This window comes from Mesoplodon bidens (assembly GCF_964165515.1).
Source record: "Mesoplodon bidens genome assembly, chromosome: 2".
NCBI lineage: Eukaryota > Metazoa > Chordata > Mammalia > Artiodactyla > Ziphiidae > Mesoplodon > Mesoplodon bidens.
Genome location: NC_138177.1, coordinates 178,871,032 through 178,891,539, shown reverse-complemented (window position 1 = coordinate 178,891,539; position 20,508 = coordinate 178,871,032). Strand labels below are relative to the sequence as shown.

General features: G+C 57.6%; 1 protein-coding gene across 2 annotated transcripts in view; it reads right to left on the bottom strand.

The window, feature by feature from the left end:
- The window catches only part of CASZ1 (castor zinc finger 1), a 149,919-nt gene that overhangs the window by 62,272 nt on the left and 67,139 nt on the right, over positions 1-20,508 (bottom strand). For both annotated transcript variants that reach the window (XM_081220862.1, XM_081220863.1), the window contains exon 3: positions 5,352-5,403. The gene's annotated coding sequence lies outside the window, so the exon portion shown is untranslated. The remainder of the gene's footprint in view (positions 1-5,351; positions 5,404-20,508) is intronic.

The window sequence follows — 20,508 nt, the reverse complement described above, 5'->3', positions numbered from 1 at the left end:
TAATTAGTGATTGCCGAGGGCTGAGGGTAGGGGAGAATGGAGAGTGACTGCTAATGAGTACGGGCTTTCCTTCTGGGGTGATGGAGATAGTCTACAATTAGATAGTGGTGATGGTGGCACAACCTTGGGAATATACTAAAAACCACTGAACTGTACACTTGGTGTGTGAATTATGTCTCAATAAAGTGGTTATAAAAAAGTGGGGATAAAAAGGGGGAATGATAACAGCACTTACTGCATCGAGCTGTCATAAGGGCATACGGAGCACATCGCCTGGCACAGAGTAACGCTCAGTAAGGATTCACGAGTAGTCACTCACATGGATCGCGGAGGATGGGCTGGCATCCTGGGGCCTGGGCTGGTATCCATGAACTCATACTGCTGGGGCTTACAAATGTCTACCTGGGGCCCTGGGGCCAGGCCAGCAGGTTGTCAAGCAGCTGAGCTGCCCGCCCCCAGTACTTGGTTGGGGCTCCTGGGCGACTGGCTCGCTGGCAGGGATGGGAGAGTGCATGGCCCTCCTCCTGCCTCCCCGCCCGCGTCCCCGGAGATGAGGCTGCCCACCGTGGCAGGCCGGCTCTGTGCTCACTCTCCCCGTCTCAGAGCACTCATATTTTCCATGTGCAGCAGACCGTGAATTCACCTTCATACTAGTTACAGGGTTATTTAGCTTCTCCTGACACTGACAATCACCAAACTTTAATTCGCTGCTTAGTTTCTCCCTGCTGCGCCCTCTGCCCACCCCCAAAATCACTGCGAGAGGATGGGAGGAACCTAGGTCTGGCCCCCTCTTGCCAAAGCCTGCTCTTCGGAGTGATGGAGCGATGGGAGGAGGGGGGTTGGTCAGAAGGAGGAGATGATGGGCAGAGGGCGGAGAGAGAGAGCAGGACGGGAGAGGCGAAGTACCACCAGGGCTGAGGGGAGCTTCCATCCCACTCCTCGGGCCTGACTGACACTAATGTATTCAACCTGATGTCCATCCCGTTACGAATGAAGACTCAGCTGACTGGGCTGCGGGTCTGAGGGCTGGCAGCCCTGGCCAGGACCTCCGGGGCCAGGACTCACTGAGATCCCAGGACCAGGCAGCTGGCACGGGCTGGCTCCTCTGCCTGATGCTGGACGAGCAGGTGCCCATCTGGGAACTCACCAGAGGGAGCCCATTCTTACCAACCTGAGAAGCCAGCTCTCATTTCCTCCCGCCTCTCCCGTGCCAGTCTCCTGTCAGGCCAAGCCCTCCTGCCCTGTAGAGGTTTCTCTCTGGCTTACAGCCCTGTTGCCGGGATCACGTCTCTCTTCCTTGGATAAAGCCAGGAGGGTCTGCTCAAAGCTACTGTCAAGCATCAGATGAGAAACAGAGACCGAGACATCGCCCACCAAGGATCCCAATCACACAATCCTGGGACCAGCGTAGGAGACAGGGCCCAAATGCGGCCACGAGTCTGCTTCCTCGCCCAGTGGGAGGGGCCGCTGCTGCCCTGAGCACCCAGGCCAGCCCCAGCAGGGTCTCTGTCTCTCTTCCCTTGCCTTCGGCAGATCCCTTTCTTTCTGTCTCCTCTGTACTCCCACACCTTTCCAGGAGTGGGCCCAGCTTCCAGAAGATCCAGAGAGGCCTCTGGTTAGCTCGGGGGCCAGGCAAGCCCAGAGATCTCAGACTCTTCCTCGTAGCGACTCTTCATCTCCTGAACTGGTCACCATCACCTTTCCCCAAAGCCTCCCGGGCAAGCGAGGTTTCCTCTGAGGACCATTTGGTGGAACAAGGGGACTCTCTTATTCGCCACATCCAAGCTGGCTCCATCAGCCACTCATTGGGCGGAGAGTCCCAGGAGCAGAGAGACTCACAAGGCAAGGACCTGGGGGGCTTGCAAAAGCAGAGGCAGGGCCAGGGGCAGAGGCAGGAGGGGAGAGGCAGGGAAATCCACTGGTGGGTCCAAGCTCTGCCTGCTTCCTCCCAGCCCTGCTCCACTGCCCCACCCCTGCTGGCAGGGGAAGTGGCCATGGTGGCCTGGGCAAGAGAGATGTCAACGGGAGCGATGGCAGAGATGGGAGAAGGGGCTTGTTGACGGCAAACTGTCCATTATGGCTCAGATTATAAGCATATTGCGCAGGGCTCTCTGCACGATGCCGAGGAAATCCAATACGCTGAAAGGTTAATGCAATCAATTAGGGTGACAAGGAAGTAAAGTAAAGCCTTCGGAGTAGATGAAAAGGAGAGAGAGGGAGAAAGAAAGAGCGCCATGGAGTTGGGGGTGGCAGCACGGGCGGTGGGAAGGTGAAGAGGAAGAGAAACTAATGGGATGCAGAGAGAAGGCTTGGAGGGGAAAACAGATCTACAAAAGGCCGGGAGCCCGCGGAAAGAGGCCAGTAAGAGAGACGGCGGCAGAAACAGCAGGAAAGGGCAACTCGTGAGCTGTGCGGGGACCCGGCTCCCAGCTCGTCTCAGACCTCTGACTGCTGCACAGCTTCAGTTTCCTTCCCGCTCCCCCCTTCCCCCTCCCTGCCAGCCTTTCCTCTAGGGCTCGGAGCCTGGCTCCCAGATTAGCTCACAGCGCTAGTAACGTGCAGCCTTGGTCCCTGCCCCTGTACTGAGCGTGTGCCCACCGTGTAACGTCCAGGGCCTTCTCCACAGAACTGCAGAGTGGGTCCCGACTGCCCCAGAATGGGCCCAAGTTCAGACCCGGACTCTTCCCTTGGCTTGCTTTGCTCTCAGCAGACCCCACAGCTTTCCCCTATGCATCCTAGTTCGTACTTGCAACAAGCCTGCAAAGCAGAGAGCGTGGTCGTCAGGGCTCCGTTTTACAGATAGAGAAACTGGTGCTCAAGAGGTTATGCGACTTCCCAGGGCCCTGCAGCAGACATGGAGGACCCAGGACCGACCTGAGAATTCCAGTGACTCCCAGTCCACCACCCGTGCGGCATTTTCTTCCACGACCCTCGCTCAAGCGAGGAGTCTCAGCTTCTCCAAGGTGAGGGACTCAGTGGTCCCGGGGCAGGGGTGGGGGACTGCATGGAACCTGCCTAGGGATGACTGCTGGCTCCTACATGCATGGCGGAGACCCAGGCTCTGGCAGGTGAAAAGGAATGAAGGAAGGTGGGAACGCAGGCGCTGCCTACCTGTCAGGCCCCGGGCTAGACACCTTCGGCCCCATTCACTCACTCGCTTGTCCCAATAACCCTGCAAAGTAGATATTCTGCTCACCTTGCAGAAGAGGAAACTGTGGATCTGAGAACTTGCTAAAGGCTACAGGATGGAGACACAAGGCTCCTGGATGCCGGGAGCAAGAGACCTGAGGAAACAGTGGCTGTTTCAAGGAGAGGACAAGCCGGGACTTCTAGGTAGGTGGGACTGAGCAGGAGATGAGGTCCTACAAAGAGTAGAGAGAGAAAGGGCAGCCCCAAAGGGACCAGGACTGCAAGCAGCCCCGCAACCTCAGGGACAGGGCTCCCTGACAACTTCCCCGGGCCCCTCAGAGCAAGACACGAGCACGGAGCAGGATGATGGCTGCACAGCACTGTGAAGGTACTTAATGCTAGGGAACTGCACACTTAAAAATGGTTACAATGGTAAATTTCATGGTGTGTATATTTTACCACTGCCGGGAGAAAAAAAAGAGCAGAGGGCAGGAGCCAGAAACCCCAGAGGGAGAGACAATAAACTTTTCCTATAAAGGGCCAGATAAATATTCTAGGCTTTTCAGGCCAAACGTGCTCTGTTGTGGCTACTCAGCTCTGCCATCATAGAGTGAAACCAGCCATAATTGATATGCACATGAGTGGGTGTGGCTGTGTTCCAATAAAACTTTATTTACAAAAACAGGCAGTGGGCCAAATTTGGCCCTCTGGTCATACTTTGCCAAGCCTTGCTCCAGAGAATGGAAGCACCTGGGGCTGACTTTCAGGACAGAAGTAGCCAATCTGAACCTTGTCAAGTGGAAGGAAGGGCTGGGCAGAGGGCTCAGGAGGAAATCAGGTTCTCATTAGCAGCAGAGGGTGGAGAAAAAGAAGGGAAAGAGAACAAGGGCTGGATGGGAAACAGATGTCCAGGAACCGGTCCGTCCCAGCTCCCAGCATCCTAAGCCCTCCACTGTGCTTCAGAGTCTCAGGGATGCTATGAAGGGGCGGAGAGTTGAAGCTCTCAACATGCTAGGAGTCTTGATGCCAGGAGAGAGGTGTTGGGCTCTGGCTAAGAGAGGACGGGAGTGGGGCAGCGGCAGGGTCGGGCTGGCCAGAAGGGATGCCAGGGGAGAGAAGGGCGAGGAGAGAGGCCCGGGGGGCAGAGCTGTAACCAGGGTGGTGCTGGCGGCAAAGGGAGGAATCCACAGGCCCCAGTGAGAGCGCAGGGCGCGGGCCGGGCCTGCCCTACACCGGCCGCCTCTGATCACGTTTTCAGGGCCACTGCCCGCCGGCACAGACAATGCTGGGGGAGCCTTTGAAGTCCGAAAGGGATGCCGCGGTGGGAGCCTCGCGAATCTCCTCCCTTCCCCCGTCCTCCCGGGGGAGGGGGCCAGCAGGACAAAACCCAGAGCCGGTCACAGCCGGGCCCCCGAAATGCGTGAGACAAAGGGAAAACAAACAGGTTTGGAGCCAGGCGCACGGTGCCGTGTCTGTCCCCCGCCCCGCAGAGCACGGATGATGGATGGCTGCAGCCAGCCAGCTCGCCCGCCGGGCAGGCCCCGCTATTTACATAACACTGGCGTTCCACCGGTCACCTCTGACACGGCGCTGCCTGGGGCCGAGGCCTGGTGGCCCCGAGGTTCCTCGAGCCACCCGAGAACTGAGACAGCCTGTGAAGGCCGGGCCAGGCCAGGGGAGCCCAGTGCCTGGGGAAGGGAAGGGTAGCAGCCTGATCTGGGCTCAGGGCCCGGGGCCTCCTCCCTGCCAGCCTCCCACGGAAGAAGGAGGAGGCCACGGGGCCGGCAGCTTCCCAGGAGAGAGGACTTCTAGGGCTTTCAAGTCCACGCGGTTCCCCAAGCACGAGCTACAGGCAGAGCTTCCAGGGAGAGCTGGCAGCAGCCACAGCGGGCAGACGGCACTGCGGAGAGCTGGGCACGGTACTGCCGGGCGGCTGAGCCCTGGCACCACAGATGCCCCTCTGCCTCACGCTGCCTTGAACGCATTCCACGCCCAGAGTCAGCGATCCATGGCTCCCCAGCCCATTTCCAGCCTAAGAACGCATCTGAGACCCTTCTACCGGGGTCATCTTTTCCTGCCAGGTTCAAATGGGCAGTGTGGTTCCAATTCCCTGTCTCCATCTTCCAGACCCACCCTGGGGGCTCAGCACGACTGGGCCCAGCCCAGGGTGACACGTGTAGCAGGCGCGTGGTCACCACTGGGGGGAAGGGCTCAGGCCTTACCTTGTAGCGGGTCCTAGAGGCTCCTCTCTCGCAGCGGGGGCGTCACTTCATCCTGGGGAGGGACAGAGAAGAGCCTCTTAGCCTTTCAAGGCAGGATGCGTACAACTCCCCAGTGTGTGCCCAAGGGCTCCCTGCCACCCCCAGGCCAAGGGGCTGATGCTCCAGGGTGGCCAAGGGTGTCAAAAATTCAGACGCGCGGAGCGGGCACTGATTTTGGCCCATCTGAAAGGACGTGCCGACCAAAATTTGAAAAACTTCAGAAAGCAGCAGGGGTTGATCACAGTGGAAATATGGTCCTAACCAAAGAGAGAAAAGTCAGAGCATACTGCACACACCTCCGTGGAGGCAGAGATGCGGGTGTGCGGGTCGGGGTGCTCTCCTGGAGCTGCAGTGGCTGAGCAGCAGGGCCTGGGGACAATGACAGGATACAGCAGCACCCATCCCTCACTCTCTTCCCTTGGCCCCTGAAAATCTACAGCACATGGGTGACTGAGGGGCAAGGGTGGACCAGGGGCCAGGGCACCAGGAAGCCTCAACTCCCAGGAATAGGCTGCAGACAGCACCTTCCACCCTGGGGTCCTACTGATGAGTCACAAGCCATGCCGGGGGCCCACGTAGGGAGAGGGAAAATGGCCCAGCAAGGTAGGGGGTCTTTAGCCAACACGTGACTCAGCCCAGCTTGCCAGGCCCAGGCCCTCCTGCCCAGCACGTGAGTCTGGGGAGCCAGGTTCAAACGGGACAGACGCCTCGTGTGGACAGAAAACCCAAGGAGCCCTCTGCCTGCTGACCTGGGCCCACCTGCCCTTGCCCGAGCCCGCCCCGCTCCCACCCCGTGGGCCTTCAGAACTCCACCCATATCGGGAAGGATTTTCTGCTTATTAGGGTTTTTTTCTCCCTACTCCCTCCTTTGTGGCTTATCAATGATGCAAGAGGAATAACACCAATTTCCTTAGGCTGTGTAATCCCCAAATCAGATTGGGGGGATTGCGAGAGGTGAGGTGACCTTGTACAGGGCTCCGGGAATGCCACCCAGTCCCGCTGCCCGCCCTCCCGTTCCCAGGACATATTTAGACAGATAATGCTAATTGTACTTGACGCATCCTCCTAAGGAGGGCTGGGTCCTCTGCCAGCTTTCGCTGCCTTTGCTGGGCTGCCTGGGCGGAGGGTGCCCACTGAGGCAGAGCCCACCCTGCTGGACACCGGGCTCTGGTGGGCATCGAGCAGTTGGGGGGGGTTACCCCATGGGCCTCTGATGCCCATCTGACCCAGATGGTAGGAAGCTAAGATTCTGCAGAGAGCTGGGCAGACAGAGAGAGGGGGCAGCAGAGCGGAAAGGGGAGCCCTGCTGAGATGGAAGAGGGGGCCGAGGTGGGAAGAGTGGACAAAACAAGCAGTCGGAGAGGAGAGCTGGAGGAAGTGGAGGCCAAGCAGGGCTGGGCCACGGGGCAAGGGAGAGAGACCCTGGGCCTCCGCTGAGAGGCGCTGGGCAGGCTTGGCTGTCAGAGCTCACAGCCCAGCCAGCCCGCCCATCGGCCCAGCAGGGCGTCATCGCTGTCCGGTCCATCCCACACCCGCCCGCCTGAGATCTCTCAAGGCACCCCGGCCAGCCTCCCTTGAACCTCCAAAGCCCCCCAACTCCACAACTCCAGTATCTCTCTTCCACCACCTTTTTCTCCCCTTCCATCCTCCCCAGCAACTGTGCATTTATTAATTCATGAGGCACTAATTAGTTCTTTGTTTAATTTTGTGTTAAACAGACTGACCAGAATGATAACGACTCGCAGCGCGGTGTTGCCGTCCCCAACCACCCCTGTTTTCTGACAACAAGGGAGCGCGGGAGACCGGAGCGCTGAACCTAAATCCCTCAGCAGTTGCACTTCATTAAGTCAAAATGTGACAAGAAGCTTAGAGAGCAACTTGCAGATCTGATCACACAGAACAATCGGGGAGGAAACTTTCCAGGAGTTGGCTGGGGGTGGAGGAGGGATGGGGAGGGCGGAGATGCTTACCGTGCGGGGACCAGGGACGTGAACTGGGGTCCTGCCCCTCACCTGGCCCTGGGGCAGGCGGCCTGGCAGACGGGAGCAGGGAGGCTGTCTCTGGGTGGGATCTGGGACACTGGGTGGATTCTGGAACCCCCGTGGGGACCTGAGAAGTTCAACTTTCTCTCTCCGTTCTGCCCGGGCATCTTCCCCTGTCACTCTCTGCCTCTCACTGTTCCTGCTGTTTGGTTCTGGCCTGTGTGAGTGAGTGACTGGGCACACCCAGGGCCTGGCAGAGAATCAGAAAGCTGCTGCAGTTAAGGAAGGATTCTGCAAGGCCGGGGGGGAAACACAGAGGAGACCAGGAGCCCCAGCACTTAGGAAGGCTGAAGTTAAGTGCAACGCTTCCAGGCTAAGAAACAGAAGTAACGTGCTCAGGGATCCTGGCCACTCTCCGCCAGCTGTCCACCCATCCACCCATCCTGCACTCATCCAATGTTCTTCAACCTGAGTACTCTGACCAAAAAACTGAGGACCAAGAGGTTGAGTTCTATGCAGAGGTACATGGTAAATCAGAAACAGAACCAGGTCTGCTTGGCTACCTGCTCCCTCCTGTCCATGTGACAAAGCAAGATCTTGGCCCAGACGTGTCAAGCTGCTAACCCCATAGGTCCACAGGGAGGGATCGGAATTAAGCCCTGTCCAAGTCTAAAGACAGGGCCCCTGCTCTCCTTCTACCTGACCCTAATCTCGGAAGATGTGGACAATGTCTTACGTAAATGAGAACGTGGAGGGGGATATGAGGAGGAGAATAAGCACAAAAGCACACAGAGAAAGTTGACAGACCAGAGCCCCGATTGTGTGTGAAGATCCTCCTGCCTTCTTCCCATTGGCCACTGTGCCAGCCCAGGTGTGGCCTGACCCACCCCCTGAGAGCCGGGGCCTGAGGCAGAGTCTGCAGGTCAGCCTTGCCCCTGCCTTCCCCCGGCGGGTGCCAGTTCGGAAGTGCAGTGGTCTCTCACCCGAGCCTGGCAGCCCTGGGCTGGCTTCTGTTCATTTGCTGTCAGGCTGCCTAAGCAAACCAATGAAAACTAATCATTAATTATAAAAGAGAGCAAGAAGAGTAGACGAGAGGGGAGCGGGTGAAAGGGCGAGGTGGGAAGGAGGAGAGGGAAAGCGGGGTAGAGAGGGAGGACGCCGAGGGCCTGCAGGGAGCTCCGAGCGGGGAACCGTGGGCCTGGGAGCTGGAGGGGACCAGAGGCACACGAGGTGCTGGAGTTGAGGGAGGGCAGGAAGGGCGCCAAAGGTGGTAGGGAGGGGGCTGCCCTGGGCCGGGGTCGGGGGTGGAGGGAAAGGCTGGAGAGGAGGGGAGCGGGAGAGGGAAGGGTGAAGAAGCTGCTGTGACCAGCGTACCAGGACCCGAAGAGGCCTCATCCGCCTGCAGTCCCCTCTGGCTGGAGCCACCGACCATCCGGGATGTGGCTTCCGAGCATCTCACCCCGGGCTCCCCGGCTCCATATTTATGAGGCTCAGCTGATTACGCAGCACCAGGCCAGGCTCCTCAGCCCTGCCGCCCCTACCTGCTCCCCAGCCCTCGCAGGCCACAGAGGGGAGGCTCGGGGCAGCTGTCGCGGCCCATCTACCCCGCCCCCCCATGCTGTCTCCTGCCCCCTCCGGCACCCGCACACACCCCGTCCGTCTCCAGGCCGGGCCCTTTCACAGGGCTGAGGCCGTGTCAGCGGGCAGCTTGAGGAGGGGGCAGCACAGACAACAAGGGGCAGTGTCATGGAAACGGGCACTTTCCCCGAGAAATATTCTGTTTGGCCTCCGTCCTGCATTGAGGAGCTGTCAGGAGCCTGAGTGAGAGCCAAAGCACCCCGGGACCAGGCGTGACAAAACCTATTTTCTGCCTCAAATTTGATTGATTAAAAAACTTTTTAGGAAAACCATGCTAAAAGAGTGAAGAAAAAAAAAGAGAGTGAGAAGGAGAAAGAGAAAGAGAGAAAGAAAGAGAGAGAGAGAGGGAGAGAGAGGAACGAGGAGGAAAGAAAGAAAGAAAGAGAATGAAAGTGCTGAGGGCTCAGGGCCACGGGCAGGGCCCGCGCTGTTGCCCCGGCAACGACGCCAGGGCCGGCGTGTCAGCCCGGTGGCCGCCGCATAACCAGGCACAACGGAAAGGTCAAAGGAAGCCCCAAACTTCTACACAGTGGTTAGCAGACAATGAGGGGCCGAGGCGGCCAGGGCAGGTTGTCCATCCGTGTAGGGGAAGGAGCCCAACAGCCGCAGGCAGGCCAGGGACAGCTGGGGTCAGCGCCAGGCCTCCGGATTGGCTCTGAGGAGGCGGGCAGTGGTCTGCAAACACAGTCTGGGCTGAAATTTGGCCAGACTCCTTAAAACCCTGTATAGGCTCAAGAGGAAGGATCTAGTAGTCTGGGGGCAGGAAAGGGGTTTTCCCACCTTGTTCTCGAAAGTCCTGGCTCAGAGAGGTACCCAGCTGACCCGCCCATCCTGCAGGGCCGAAGCCTCTGCTGGTCCAACACCTCTAGCTTGCTCTCTCGGTCTCACACCTTCCCTGCCCAGGCCCTTAGTTCCTTTACTGGATGCTGCCCTGTGTGGTCCTCACGTCTGGCTTGCCCTCTCTCTTTTCCCGTCTCAGAAACTGACACAGGCCCCGCCATGGGCTAGGACTGTGATGGGAGGCCGTACTTTACTCTCTCAGGGCTGCAGGAGAAAGGCCAGCCTCCCCACCTTTCTTGAGCCCCCGAAGGGGGAAGAAACTCCTCCATCTCCCAGAGGCCCTGCCTGACCACTCCAGGCGGAGGTGGCTCAGATCTTCCTGGTGGGACCCATCCTGTCCCCAGGAAGAGGGGTCCAGGTGAGCGGCTGGGTTTGCTCTTCTCCGTCTAAGGGCCTCGGAGGTCAAGGTGAGGAACAGATCTGGCGAAGATGTCGGCAAGAAGGTTTCTCTGGGGTGCTGGGAGCGGTGCGTCCAATGCGGTCTTTGCAGCTCAGGGCTCAATGTGGGTGAGGCAGTGCCTCCTTGGACAGATGGCGCGTGCCACCAGACAGATATACGGAAAGACAACACCTGCTCCGGGCCCTGCCGAGCCCTCCTCCAGGTCATTGGCTTAGATCTCTCCCCGTCCCTGCTCCACAGTGATCGTCAGGATGTACACTGAGTACGTCCTGTGCGCATGACACCGAGCTAGGCCCGAGGAAGATAAAATACACAGCTTACACGAGAAACGACAGAGGAGGTGAGACCCAGGTCTGAATCCTGCCTCTGCCACTTACCCTCCATGGTGTCTGCCGGGCAGGCTGCTTAACCTCTCTTGGCCTCAGCTTCTTCAACTGAAGAGGGGGCGGTATGAGCCCTACCTCAAATGCATTTCATTCAGTAATTCTTCTTTTCTTTTTTTTTTTGCGGTACGCGGGCCTCTCACTGTTGTGGCCTCTCCCATTGTGGAGCACAGGCTCTGGATGCGCAGGCTCAGCGGCCATGGCTCGTGGGCCCAGCCGCTCCGTGGCATGTGGGATCCTCCCGGACCAGGGCACGAACCCATGTCCCCCGCATCAGCAGGCGGACTCCCAACCACTGCGCCACCAGGGAAGCCCTCATTCGGTAATTTTTCTTGAACACCTACTATATGCTGGGTACTGTCCTAGATCTGGAGAACACTAGTAACCAGAGACAGTCCTCACGGAGCTTCCGTTCTGCAGTTGTGGTGAAGACCCGCTGAAATAACACACAGCACCGTGGTCTGACACACAGTAAGTGCTCAACAAATATGACCTTTTACTAGCTTTCAGGGGCCCTGCCTTTAATAAACTGGGGAGAGGTCCAGCAATTCCACTCCTAGGTATATACCCGAAAGATTGGAAAACAGGGACTCAAACAAAAACTTGTACACGAATGTTCGCAGCGACTCCACTCACAATAGCCAAAAGGTGAACACAATGCAGATGAACGGGTAAACAACACGGGGTCCCCACAAAACGGAATATTATTCGGCCGTGAAAAGGAACGGAGTTCTCATATGGGTTACAACACGGATGAACCTTGAAAACGTGATGCTGAGTGAGAGAAGGCAGACGGAAAAGACCACATATCATACGATTCCCTTTATATGAAACATTCAGAATAGGCAAATCTGTAGAGACAGAACACAGATTAGTGGTTGTCAGGGGACGGGGGAAATAGGGAGTGACTTCTAATGGGTATAGAGTTTCTGTTCGGGGTGACGAAAAACTTCTGGAACCAGATATTGGGGGTGGTTGCACAACACTGTGGATGTACTTAGTGCCCCTGAATTGCGCAGTTTAAAATGGTTACAGCAGTACCTTTTATGTTGTGTGCATTTTACCACAATAAAGTAAAGTGATACAGCTGAAGAAGGAGAAGGAGCAGCAGCAGCAGGCGAGAAGGCTGTTCCCAAGGGGCAGCTCAGCGTGAGCATTAGACGAGCCAAGCAAGGGGGCGGAAGGTGAATCCTCCTCATTTCAGACGGGTCCCCTCTCCTTCCTGTCCTCAAGAGCGGCGTGCGCTCCCGCCCGAGGCGTTCCTAGGCCTCACAGATGCGCTGAAGAGAAAGACAACATGGGGGCTTCCCTGGTGGCGCAGTGGTTGGGAGTCCGCCTGCCGATGCAGGGGACGCGGGTTCGTGCCCCGGTCCGGGAGGATCCCACGTGCTGCGGAGCGGCTGCGCCCGTGAGCCATGGCCGCTGAGCCTGCGCGTCCGGAGCCTGTGCTCCGCAACGGGAGATGCCACAACAGTGAGAGGCCCGCGTACCAAAAAAAAAAAAAAAAAAAAAAAAAGACACCATGGGAAGGCTAGGGTGCCTCCAGAGGTGGGGGCACACATCACTCCAGAGCCCGCGATGCCGTCCCCCCAGCGCCGCCGTTCCTCTGCGCACACGTGGTCTGGCTCCTCTCGCGTGTGAATCCCAATACGCACGGCCCACTCCATCCATCTCTCCGCCAGGCTCCCCAGACAACTGGTGCTGCTGCCTGGCACCTTAGTGCAACACGCTGTCCCCCACGTGGGGAAAGAGGGTCTGAGTCAATGACTTCCCCACCCACAGGGCTCTCAGGCTCTCCCCAAGGACGGGGAGTTCCACCCTGCAGGAAAAGCTGAGGATAACCAGGGAGCCAGGCCCTCGGGACAGCCCTCCCAGCCCTCAGCCTCTGCCCTCCCAGCTGCTCCCGAGCGTGTGTGCGCACAGAAACCCCTGCCTTGGCCCGGGAACTGTCAGGAGATCAACAAACAAAAGCTGCTTCTTGACAGGGAGTCATTTATATTTTAGCTTCGTTCCATTATCCTAACGAATCCTTCATCAGCAGATGCAATATTAACAGCAGAAAATCAGCTCATTACATCCGGGGGGATTTCATCAAGACGGCAATCATGTATGCAGCTCCCCAAGCCTTCAAGAGGCCAGTATGGCTGTTATTTATTTATTTTGTTACTTATTTATTTAATTTTTTGGGTTCTTTCCACATAATTGCACCGCATCTCCGATCTTTAATAAATAATTTGTAGGTCCTGAACTGCAGACAGCTTTGCTCTCTGCCATGAGAGCCTGCATTAGCCAAAATATTTACCAATATTTGAAAGCCATTAGAATCAGGAGGGAAGTGGGGAGGGGTACTCTGTTCTTCTAGAAACAGCCTGCTCTGGGGCTACGGTGCTAGGTCCTCACTCCAGTCCCCCAAGCCGGTCTCTTGGGATGGGCAGCGGGCCTGTGTTGCTTCCCTGGGCTCACTTAGTTTCAGCAGGGGATTCCGGGGAGCTCTTCGAGAGGGATGCGGCCATCTCCAAGGATTCCTGCGGGCTTCTCATGGCTGACGTGGGCTGGTTGCTGGAAGGGGCCCCCTTGGTGAAGGGGCAGGAAGCTTCCACACGCTGAGCTGGAGCAGTCTGTCGGGATGACGCTCCCTGGGTTTGCCCAACCAGCAAAGGGAGCTCAGCGAGGGAAATCTTCATCGTGCTACAGCAGGCCCTGGCTCTGCTGCGGCGGAGCGTGAAGAAAAGTCTGACCCGGGAATTCCCTGGTGGTCCTGTGGTTAGGACTTGGCACTTTCACTGCCATGGGCCTGGGTTCAATCCCTGGTCAGGAAACTAAGATCCCGCAAGCCACGCAGCGAGGCCAAAAAAACACAAAGAAAGAAAAAAAAAAAGTCTGACCCATCCCTCTCGGCTCCCCAGGGTTATGCCTCCCACTTCAAAGGAAAGGAAGGTTTAGTGGACCCAGAAGGCAGACTTAGTGGGCCCATTCTACAGACAAGAAAACTGAGGCTCAACAGTGACGCTTTCTTCCCAAGGCAACACAGCTAGGGAAAGGCCCAGAACCAGGATTTAGACTCAGAGGTGGCTCTGCCGGGCCTCCATTCTTTCCACTCGGCCAGAGCCTTCCAGTGACACAGCCTAGCCTTCCAAAGGCTCCTGGCTCCGACCCACGAGCCTGGAGTGGCCACTAGGGCCGACGGGCAACCCCTGCCACCACCACTGGGCTGGCCATGCTTTCACAGGTTTTTCCCAGCGGGGGCTGGATTTCTGCCCAGCCAGGAATGTGCTCCCAGGATGTCAATTCTAATCTCCCCAGCGCTCTGACAGAATTAAGCTCCAGTTTGTCCGACAACATCCCAAAGTTTCAGAAATCCAGGGCAGACTCTCTAATCAGGCTGCAGGACAAAGGTCTGGCCTGACCCTGTCACTTCCATTTACTCCTCCTGTCTGTCTCCCAGTTGCTGCCTTTCTGCAGCTTCCTCCACCCTCTGCCCTTCCCTGGCCAGCTCAGCCTCCGCCCTCTCCTCCGAGCTCCCCTGTTTCTCCGCCCAGAATGTCCCCTCTCTGAGCAGCTGGGCTAATCCCGTTGCTCCACTATCTAAAGCCAAGGAATTCCTGTGAGACTGACCTGCCGCTAGCACTAGGCCTGCTGGCCTCACCTCGGCTGGGGCTCCCTCTGGTTCGCCACCTCTAGGGAGCGCACAGGCTCAGACCTCCTTGGCTCGGGAGAGGGTGCAAAGTTATTCTCAAACTCTGCTTTACCCTTGCCTTCGGTCAGCCTGACTTTGGGCCCCCTAACTGCCCCTGACGCATTCTCTGGCCTTGCCCAGCTTCCATCCTGTTTGAGGGGTCAGCTCGTGGGCTCTGGAAAGCCTTGGCCCTTCGGCCATGCTTGGGGACACCCCCCTGGGCAGAGGCCTCCCTTCCTCAACAGAGCCTGGGGGGCCCCAAGAGGAACACTGGGTGGAGGGACAGCAGAAGCAGCCCTGAACATGGGGTGGGCAGGGCCTGCGGGGAGAACGCCAAGCCCCTGGCTCTGCCGGGCTGTGGAGCCATCAGAAAGGGTCGAGGAGCACGGGAGCTGGGCAGCTGGGCCAGGAGAAGCACTCGTGTGCAGCCAGCCAGAGGACAGGCGCCCAGGACGCCGGGGAAGCAGAGGGGCCTCCTTCTCCACTACTCACCACGCCCAACACCCAGCTTCCCTTCTACACGGCTCTCAGGTGGACCCAGAGCGCTGACGCCTGACTCGGTTTCCAGAGGAAATCATAGGCACAAGCTGGTCGGAAGAGGCAAAACCTTACAGCACGTTCAGAGGGGCATGGATGGGGGACCGTGAGCTTAAATTTGTTTGGTTCACATCCAAAGACTCCCGGGGAACAGAGGGCACGGGGAGCAGTGTGGACAGTCAAGGGGAGCAGCAAGGGCTGCGGCACTTGAGCCTGTGCTCTGACCATAGGCCAGATCAGGGGATGGGGCTCCTCCAGGGGCAGGAAGACACACAGGGGGTGCAAAGAGAAGGCTCAAGGCGGACAACAGAAATGGGAACGTCGTTCTCCTCTTCTGTTGACCCTCCAGAGGCACAAGAAACCTAGAGTGGCCAGGGTAGGGGCGCTCCCCCAGAGCCGCCCAAGTGGCAGGAAAGTCCTGGAATGTGGCAGGTAGGCGGGGCCATGCCACAGCTCCTCCGCTTCCCCTGTGACCTGGGTGGAGACCTCACCCTGGGCATGGAGTTCTGTCCTACACAGGCTGTCTCACGCCCTCCCCTCCCCGGCTTCCTCGGCCACGGCCATGTGGTACGGAGTGGGGATCACCTTCCCCAGAGCTGCAATGAGGGGCAGCCCCTCACCCCCTGATGGTCTCTCCTGCACCCTGCCTAACATCCCCACCGCCCACCCCATCCCAAGGCTGGCCCTGCCTTCACCAGCACAGCCAGCCGGGAAGCCTGAAGGATTCACCTAGAGCCTTGGGTGAGCTGGGCTGGTGGAGGGACAGGAGCAGGAGATAAACGACACGTCTCTGTAATCAGCCCTTTCTCTAGAAGATGGAAAATAATTACCGTCTTTTTTACTTAATAACAGAAAAATCTACAAAGGTCACCGGTGGAGAGTAGAGGAAGGCGTGCCCATCAGTCCTTTCAAGGAAGTCCCTGCAGTTTCCGTGCACCCGCCCCACTCCCCACAACCCCACAACCCCCCGAGCTCCCAACTTTGCTTCCCTGCCCCTTCCTTCTGCCTCGTCTTTCCTTTCTTGCCGCGCTGGGTGTTGGTGAGATGTTGGGTTTTTTTCTTTTTTGCAATTTATCAGCAGATTGTGTGGAGCTGAGTGGTGTGAGCCTCACCCTGCTAAATAAAGCTTTGGTATTTCTGATAAAGCCATCAAATTCCTTATCACACTGACACAAAGTGCATTTAAAGAGACAGACACCCTGTCCCTCCCTTCCCACCAGCCCCTGCCCCCTCCACTCAGTTCAGATTTCCAGCTGCTCAGGCTCTTGTGGATCAGACACCAAATACGGCTCTGGAGGATGTGGGGAGTGGGGGAAACCAAGGGGCGGGCTGCCCTCTCCAACTCCCACCCACCCACATCAGAGCCACCGGCACCCTGACCAGGAGCTCAGGTCCACAGGGAGGTGGTATGTGCTTCCTGCCCCAACTCGGAACCAGAGGGAGCAATCAGTAGCCACGCCCTGCAACAGGGGATGTCCTCACAAACAGCACAGTCCTGTGTTAGGACAACACCCGGCAGCTGCAGGAGGAGCCCCCAGTAAACTGCTGGGCCTACAGGGCTGCTCACTGCCGTGAACACCTCTGGTGGCTTCAGCCACTGCAGTATCCACGCGGGGTACGAGGACGGGGCCGAGAGGGGCCACTGATGCCCACACAACCCGGGGCCGACCAGTGTTCCCATCATGCTCGACCACGGGTTCAGCAAAGCCCTGACTCCTCACACGGCCCTGCAAGGTGGGCGGAACTATCACCCCATTTGACAGCTGAGGAAATCGAGGTTGGCCTGAGGCCACAGAGCCGGTGGCAGGCCCAGCTGAGGCTTCTGCCCAGGCTGGCCAACAGCTCTGCTGAAAGACTCTTTCCTTAATTGATTGCAGAGCTCATGCCCACCTCCCCATACAAAGACAGGCCTTCCTGTGTCCCAGTGCCCCCTCCCCCCTCCCCGGCCCTAGCTCGTCAGTCCAGCCCCTGGGCCCACACACAGCCTGTTGGTTGAGGGATCAAATTTATTATTTTTAATTATTTTGATTTATCAAAGCAGCAGCTACAATCATATTAAACCAACTTGGCTTCTTGGCATTAAACAGATACAGCTGCCCAAGGACCCTCCCACACTCTATAAATGCCTGGGCTGTCCGTGTGCTTCCCAAGGAGGGCACCTGGGGCACCTTCTCCAAGGACCCCAAATTTGAGGACCACTAGGCCTCCCACCTGCCCTGCCAGAAGCACATGCAGCCAAAGCTGCCGAGGTCCAGAGAATGGGAAGGAACACGCTGGGGCCAAGCTTCCAGATGCTTTGGGAAACAGTCACCTCCGTCCCCCAGCCCGGGAGACCCTTCCAGAGTCCTGACCCCCCGGGGAGTCACATGCCCCTCAGCTGGCATTTGCAGGGGCCTATTCTATCCCAGGCCGGCAACTGGGAACTCAACACAGATGAGCCAGATCACTCCTCAGACCCTGCCCACAGGAATGACTGCCCCCTTTTTGCAAGGGAAGAAACTGAGGTTCACAGCAGGGAGGTGGCCTGCCCAAGGTGCACAGCTAGAAACACAGCCAGGCTGGGATCCAAACTGATTCATTCTGAGTGAAAACTCCTTTCGACCATACCCCTCTGCTTTCCCCTTAGATCCGGGAATAGTGTTCCTGCCCAAGTGCCGTGGCCACTGGAAGAAGGTGGCAGAAGAGGAAGGACCCTGAAGTTCAAGGTGAGGGCCCTGTAGGGCAGTAGCACCAAAGCAACGAGTTTCCACGGAACGCCCAGGCCCACCCCAGGGCATGAAGTGGCCCACCTGCAGGGCATGGGGTGGGGGGCGGGGGGCACAGGTGAGCAGACGCACAGCTTAGCCAGGGAGTTGGGCCATGCCCTAGGGTACAGCCCAATCCCTATGCCTCCAGGAGCCTGTGGCACTGCAAGGCAAGGACCAGCATTAGAACCCAAATTCTAAGCCAAACTGCACACAGAGAGCATGGGGGATTCTGGCAGGTCTGGAAGGGGCACCTCCAGGGTCCAACAGCCCACAGAACACACTGCAGTCGGCTCCCCACCCCCCAGGGAAAGGCAAATCTTGGGAACATGGGCAGGGCTTCTTGGTGGGGTGACAGGAGGCAGCAGGGTGCAGAGATAGAGTCTCAATGCAAGTCCTCGGGCTTCATGGCCGAGAATTATAGCTGGCTGCCACCAAACCGGGATCCAGACTCCCGCTGGTCCCCGTGGCCCGGAGACCCCGCAATCTGGTGTGAAGAGCTTGGCTCTGACTGCAAGTTCTGAACCCTGATGGACATTGATAGGCACGTCGTCTGGCCTCCCTGAGGTCGAGTTTCCTTATCCATCAAATGTATGCAAAGATAGTGCTGATCTCGGAAGACTGGGGTGAGGATCTGGGGACACAATGAGTGCAAAGCTCCTAGCAAAGTGTCTACACATTTTCTATGTGCAAAAAGTGGTGGCAGTTGTCATCATCATCGTCACCATCGTCACCATCATCACCTAAACACCTCTCTAACTGGGTTACGGCACCTGGGATTGTGCCTTTGGAGCGGGTGATGGCAGAGAGACGGAGGAAGCTCAGAAATGTCTAGGAGACGCCTTGTCCGGCACACTGGCTAAAGCAGCCGGCGAGGGCCTACAGTTCAAGGCAGGAGGGGAAACCAGGATGACCTGTGACAGTCACATTTGCCTATCAAAAGCATACATTCACTCAGCTTTCCATGGGGACTCATGCCCTAATATGGGCCCAGCAGCTTTCTGGGTTATTTCGAGTGTGTGTGATAATGACTCCAGGCTTCGTGTCTGCTGCCCCCAGAAAACCTTCCATCTGGGGAAAGGGATGACGGCTGGCAAAGACTGAGAAGGGCACAGGGAAGTCCAAGGTCAGAGAGTGTGCAGAAAGCAGGCGCAGATGGGTAAGCCGAGGGGAAAGGAAGAGCAGGAGGCGGGAAGAGTGGGCTGACCCAGGGGTCAAACTGAGAGAGGAGGGACGGAGAGCTGGGCAAAGCCAGCCAGAGCTCCAGGACACAGCTGGGCCTGGACCACTCCCAGCAGGACAGCAGTGGGGCCTGCAGCCCGTCTCGTCACCCACAATGCCAGTGGGGACCCCTTTAGTACAAGGGCCAAGCTGGGCTCCTGGGCCCTGGGCAACCACTCGATGCCTGGGGGCCCCTGGCTCCTGGATTTATTTACATGTAAATGATCTTCTGCCCAAGCTTGGCCCATCAACTCCAGGCTGCACAGGGTTAACTCCAGATGGAAGGGCTGGCTGGCTTTGCCTTCACTCTACCTCAATTTCTACTGCTCCCATCACCTACCTCCCCCACCCCCTGATCTTAGGGAAAAAAACCCCATCAAAATAACTATTTTATGTCTCCAAATATGCAGATCATTTTCTTTAATGAAAGATGCTTGACGTCTCCGATCCAATTAATATGCAAATGCAGGAGAGGATTTATTTGTGACATTCTGTCTGGGTGAGAGAAAACAAAAAAGGCCTGTTAACCAAAACACTAATTGCTGTGACTGATTGTCACATATCATCATTTTCCTAGGATCTCCTCCATCCCCGGCTCTCAGGGAGCCTGAAACCAGGACTCACCCACAAGGCATCAAGGAGAAACAGGGCGACCAGCTACCGGGAGGCGTGGCCCCTCCCACCAGAACTGTGTCTGGGGCCACTGACGGTGGAGGCTCTGACTGGTTTTGGTCCCACACGCGTGGTCCCGACCATCTACAGAACTTGCCGGTTCATCTCCCTTCCTGCAACGCACTTCACCACTTAGGCGCCGATGTCCAGACCGGAAGGGAAGAGGCCTGGTCTCCACTGGATCTGATAGGCTGGGGGAGGCCTCAGCTCACACACCTTCCTGCCCCATTCCAGGCCAACTGCTTTTTTGCCGCCTGCTCCTACCTGCTAGGAGGTGGAGGCCCGCCAGTGTTCCAAGAAGGAGAGAAAGCCTCTTTGGGTGCTATTGGTTACTGCCCTCCACTGCCTTGAGGTCCTTGCAGCACTTGTTGAGAGAAGCCACCTGGGGAAACTGAGGCATGCCATGGCATCCTCTCCTTAAGACGACACAGGGACTCTATGGACATGTTTGAAGACGACCAGGGAGCCACTGCAGCTGGGCAGATACCTTCATGTCACCCCCAGGCCCCATGACTGCACTGAAGTGGGTGGGTCAGCTGTCACAGCCTCACCTCCCTGAGCAGCTCAGAACCCTCAGTAGCACCATGGGGTCTCCTTTAGGGAGAGAGGGGAGGGGAGTGAGTGTTGATGGATATCTTTGTTCCCAAAAGCCAAGGGGGAACTGGAAAAGATACGTTTTGCTCAAGGTACTGGGCATAGGACAGGAGGGTTCTGGGTGCCACACAGCTCCAAACTCAAGGCCGAGGGGCAGAAGAAGATTTGCTAAAGCCGCTTTCTTTTCCACACAGGGGCCAGCGGACAAGAGGAGACCGGAAGGCACAGACTTAGGGCCCTAGTAGCTTAGAAGGCTGATCCCTTAGCACTTGAGCACAAACATTCTGGGTGCTCAAAGAAGGCCTCTCTACCTCCCCGTCTCCCCTGTGGAACTCCCCAGAGATTCCAGACACTGAAAACTGGGGGCTGGGGAACCAGTGTGGCAAGGCCAAGGAGCCATGGGGGTCCCTGAGCTCCTCTGTGGGTGCTGG